The sequence below is a fragment of the Tupaia chinensis genome, unplaced genomic scaffold (assembly GCF_000334495.1).
Source record: "Tupaia chinensis unplaced genomic scaffold, TupChi_1.0 Scaffold000492_1, whole genome shotgun sequence".
In the NCBI taxonomy this organism is placed as follows: domain Eukaryota; kingdom Metazoa; phylum Chordata; class Mammalia; order Scandentia; family Tupaiidae; genus Tupaia; species Tupaia belangeri.
In genome coordinates this window covers 2,909-7,883 of record NW_006160004.1, presented here as the reverse complement: position 1 = coordinate 7,883, position 4,975 = coordinate 2,909, and the positions used below count along the sequence as shown (strand labels likewise).

The 4,975-nt window shown below is 50.3% G+C and overlaps 1 pseudogene; it reads right to left on the bottom strand.

The window, feature by feature from the left end:
* Nucleotides 1–4,273: 4,273 nt before the first annotated feature.
* LOC106735709 (translationally-controlled tumor protein pseudogene) lies at nucleotides 4,274–4,677 on the bottom strand (annotated as a pseudogene).
* Nucleotides 4,678–4,975: the final 298 nt, after the last annotated feature.

The following is a 4,975-nucleotide window of genomic DNA, read 5'->3' as shown; positions in this document are numbered from 1 at the left end:
TAAATCACTGGGCCCAGGACTTGAACTGTGGTCAACTACATGGGAGTCCAGCGACATAGCCATTACGCCAATTGCTAGTCCTGAGACTGGCAGAACTTCTAGAAGGAGCAAGCTTTCTGGAGTGTGGAGAAGGCTTTACATCTCTCCTCACAATGTCCCCACTTGTCCTGAGATACCTACAACTTTTCTAAAAGGGCGTCATGAGAGAAGCCTGGGGACCATAGCTGTACTGAGAGACACTGAAAATGCAGAGGTGACAGCACAGACAGGTGGATGACACTCAGCCAGGTGTTGAAGAATGTCTCCTTCACAGGTAGCCTGTGCTGAGACCCTGGAAGTTTCCAGAAGCAGCTCTGCTCTAATTGTCTGGGAGGAGTCCCCTTTAACTCGTGTTACCGGACATTTCCTGAAATCTCTGGAGTCCCTTAAGTCCAGGAATGCACAACCTTGGCTCTGACCTTGGCCTGAGGACACACCTCTTCCCTGCCCCACGCAGTCATCTCAGCACCACAGCTCCAGGGCGGGGCAGGACAGCCTCAAAGTCAGACTGAGCTTTTCAATTTTAGAGAGATTTTTTGCTATAGCACGTGCGCTTGCAGGAGAGACAGGAGAGACAGAGAGACAGAAAGTGAGAAATCAGCCCCCAGGAGATAATGACCACTGCATTCTCCTCCATTCTCCTCTTGGGATCTTGGGTGTGCATGCATACACACCCAGTGTGAGTTTTAAGCCGCTGGGTCCAGGACTCAAACCATGGTCAACTATGTGGGAGTCCAGCGACTTAGCCATTATGCCATCTGCTGGTCCCAGATGACTTTTTTGCCTCTTCTGATCAGGCCACACTGTCTCAATAAGGGACATGAAGTCCATGGCTGACAAACATATCTGTAGAGGTTTTGAAAATCTTGGGACAACCTTTCTCTCCCTCTCTCCGACACCCCTGCTAGGTGATCTCTTCCTCCCTCTCTGGTTAGCTATGTCTAATCCTGTCCTCCACTAAGCAAGCTGCTCGTGGCCTTAGTGGTCTCTGCACCATGGCCCCACGAGGTACCCTGAACCCCTCTTGGTGTCAGAGTTCATTCTTTTTTTTTTTTTTTTGGAGAGGTTTTCGCTATAGGGCGTGTGCACTTGCCAGACAGACAGAGAGAGACAGAGAGACAGAAAGCGAGAAATCACCCCCAGGGGGGATGGTCACGCCGCAATCCCTTCTCCTCCATTCTCCTCTCGGGATCTTGGGCACGCACGCACATGCGCCCAGCGTGAGTTTAAGCCACCAGGTCCAGGACGTGAACCGCGGTCGACTACATGGGAGTCCAGCGACATAGCCATTACACTAACTGCTGGTTCCCTTTTTTGTTTGTTTGTCTGTTTTAAAGAGGTTTTTGCCTTAGGCCACATACTCTCACTGGAGAGAGTGAGAGAGAGACAGAGATTGAGACAGTGAGAGGGAAAGTGAGAAATCACCCTTCACAGGGATGGCCACACTGCAGTCCCTTCTCCATTCTCCTCCCAGGATCTCAGGCACCCACACAGAGTACTGGGTGTAATCTTCAAGCCACTGTTCTGGAACTTGAACCTTGGTTGGCCATGTGGGAGTCCAGCCATGTAACTACTACACCATCTGCTGTCCCTGGCAAAATTCATTCTTCTGGTGGTTCCCTGTACAGCAAACTTGGGTGTCTGCACTACTTCTGGGCTTCTGTGGCTGCCCACCGGGTCTGATCCCCTGTGCTGGGTGGACCACTGCCTGTTGAAGGCGAGTAGGTCCTAGTGTCCTCGACCCAGCCAGAGTGAACGTCTGGGCTCAGGGTGGCCTCCAGCCAGGTGCCCTGCAGCCTTGGGCTGCCTCAGCGACGTCTGGGGTTAGGGTTTAGACACACTCTCTTCCTGCAGGGCTCCTAGGACAGCATGGCTGCACAGCCCCACCTCTGCACCTCTGTGCCCAGGGCCCCAGGACCCGTAGGTCCATGCCCAGGTGCTACAGGAAGTTTAGATGCAACCACAAGGCCCTGAGAAGTTTCCACATTTGAATCTTCTTGGGGTGACACAAGGCGTCCAACTCACACCATGATCACAGAAGGCGGCTCAGAGGAAGACCATGGGGAGGGGTGGGAGGAAGACACTCGGGAGGTTGGTTGCCCGAGACCCGATTTCGACAGGCCTGGATGGTGGAACACACTGTCCCGCAAGGAGCCCCCTGGGTGGTGGCACTGGGGTAGAGGTGGGGGACAATCCTAGAGCTAAGGGCCAGTTTCCGCTCCTTCTCTTTCTTGTCTTTTTCCTGGACCCCCAGTTACAGAGAAAGCCTGCTCCTGGGGTCTGGGGTCTTTCAGTTCTGTTTTATGGTCTGATTGACTTGACTTTTTTTTTTTTTTTTTTTAGAGATTTTCACTGTAGGGCGCGTGCGCTCACCAGACAGACAGAGAGAGACAGAGAGACAGAAAGCGAGAAATCACCCCCCAGGGGGGATGGTCACGCCGCAATCCCTTCTCCTCCATTCTCCTCTCGGGATCTTGGGCACGCACGCACACGCGCCCGGCGTGAGTTTTAAGCCACCGGGTCCGGGACACGAACTGCGGTCGACTACGTGGGAGTCCAGCGACATTGCCATTACGCTAACTGCTGGTTCCCTTGACTTTTAAAAATACCCTTTTCTGACCATAAATTAATACATGCTGCCACAAACAATGTGGAAAACACAGAAAATCAGCTTAAAGCTGGTACCTGGTGGGTCCTTACCCAGAGCTGGCGGGTAGAGCACAGGTGTCCCTGCAGGGTCTGCTGTTCTGGGCACACAGCCCCTTTCAACTCGGACTCTTCAAGGCCCAAGTGTGAAAGGGCTCAGCTCCCCGGTCACCCAGCACGATCAACCCAGGCTGCTTGCCTATGTGTGCCCTTCCCTGAGTCATCTCCTAGGAGGACGGGATTACACCAGATTAGAGTAGATGTCCCCCCAGACTCTACCTCACTCCCCCTGGCCGGTCTCTGGGCCTTGCCTTTTCAAAGAAATCTTCGCCCACTCTAGAAGGGCCTTCCTGTCTACCTCTGCCCAGGCCTGTTCACCACCTCACTGGGCCTGGTCCACCCCCACTTCCCAGGCTCTGCTGGGAGCTGCTGCTCACCCCGGCAGGCAGCCCTGTCACCCGATTTTACAAATGGAAAAGGCCCCCTTTGAGGAGTAGGCCTAAGCCCTACAGCACTACCCAGCGGGGCCCTGGACCCCTGGACAGCAGCCCCCACTCTCTGAGCCCACCCATGTGGTACCTTGGCTCACCTGGCCAGCCCCTCTGTATGCTAGGACCCAGACCTACCTGGGTCCCTGATAACAGGCAATGTAGTCCAAGCACTTCTTAGAAAAAACTTGCTTTATTTTTGTTTCCAACTGATTTAGTCTCCTTTCATTCCTTTGGTAATCTCTTCCAGAGTTAATGACTTCCACTGTAGGCGATGGAATGTAAGGCTCCACTTCAGATGCTGGCAGCCCCTTACTGAAACCCAGAATTAAACTTCTGATTCTTGTTGTCTTTGGTTTTCGTTTGTTGTTGTTGTTGTTGTTGTTTATAAAGTGTGTGCACTCACTCAACAGAGAGAGGGAAACTGAGAAATCCTCCCTCCCCCCAGGGGATAGCCACACCACAGGCCATTCTTCTTCATCTCCTCTTGGGATTCTGCACACGCACCCAGCATGATTTTTAAGTCACCAGGTCTGGGGCTCGAACCATGGTTGGCCATGTGGGAATCTAGCACCTTAACCACCACACCACCTGCTGGCCCCAGATTCTTGTTTTGTTTTTATATATTCTGGTCTCAGAAGTCGGTTTCATGGTAGAAGTTATTTGAAGACAGTCATGCTTTCTAATAGTGGTTTATAACTGGGATCTAGTATCTTCAAGAACACTACAGGATGGATTTAGTTTAAATGTATTAAACTAATGGGCTGTCTCTCAAATTCATCTAAGTATTTTTAGACAATCTACAGGACACGCTTTATTTCCTTAAAAACAATGCATTCACTCCAAATAAATCACAGTCAGAATAAACGAAGAGCTCAAGATGACGTCAATCCCATTTGTCCTTTGTCCTGTGTTTTGGGGATGACAAGCAGCAGTCAGTGATGACAGGTGATAGATCCAAAGTAATTGCCAAATTTGTTAACATTTTCCCATTTCTAAACCATCCTTAAAGAAAATCATATATGGGGTCACACCATCCTCATGGTAGCCCAGCAGTGCAATTGTGCCATCTGGATTCTGTTGCCACCAATAAAGAACTGCTAGTATTTGAAATTAGCAAGGATATGCTTGAGTTGTTCTGCAGCCCCTGTCATAAAAGATTTTACTCTTTCTGGTCTCTGCTCTTCAAGTTTGTCTTTGATTGATTTCATGTCATCTTTGACGTCCTTCTGGTCGGCTTGTTTTATGAAGTTGGCTTCCTGCAAGTGATGGTTCATGATGATGTCAACACCAGTGATGACTGTGCTTTTGGTACCTTCGCCCTCGGGGCCTTCAGTGGAGGTATTTCCACCAATGAGCGAGGCATCAACGGTACCTTCTGCCCTACTGACCATCTTCCCTTCCACCTCCGGGCACAGCCCGTCCGTGATCTCCTGGATCTTGTCAATTTCGGAGAACATCTCATGGGGGCTGGTGGGGTCCCGGTAGATGATCGTGACAGATGCTGGAGGGAGATGAGCATAGTTCTAGCTGATCAGGAGCCCGGAGGAAGCATCGTACAGCAAGAGCGGCACTCAGGGAAGGAGGGAGTTGGTGAAAAAGAGAAATTGTGCTGTTTTTTTACATAATTTTCCAGACTTAAGGATACTTTCTTTGTTTAAGCTATCTGCAGTTTATGGCAACTTAGTAAAGTATGCCTGTTTGAAAAAAACTAAAACATTTGCTTCTCCCTGATTCCGCCAGATATTATTTATGAGTATTCTTATTTCAATGGTCATATAGTTACTTGTGTAAGTTGATAA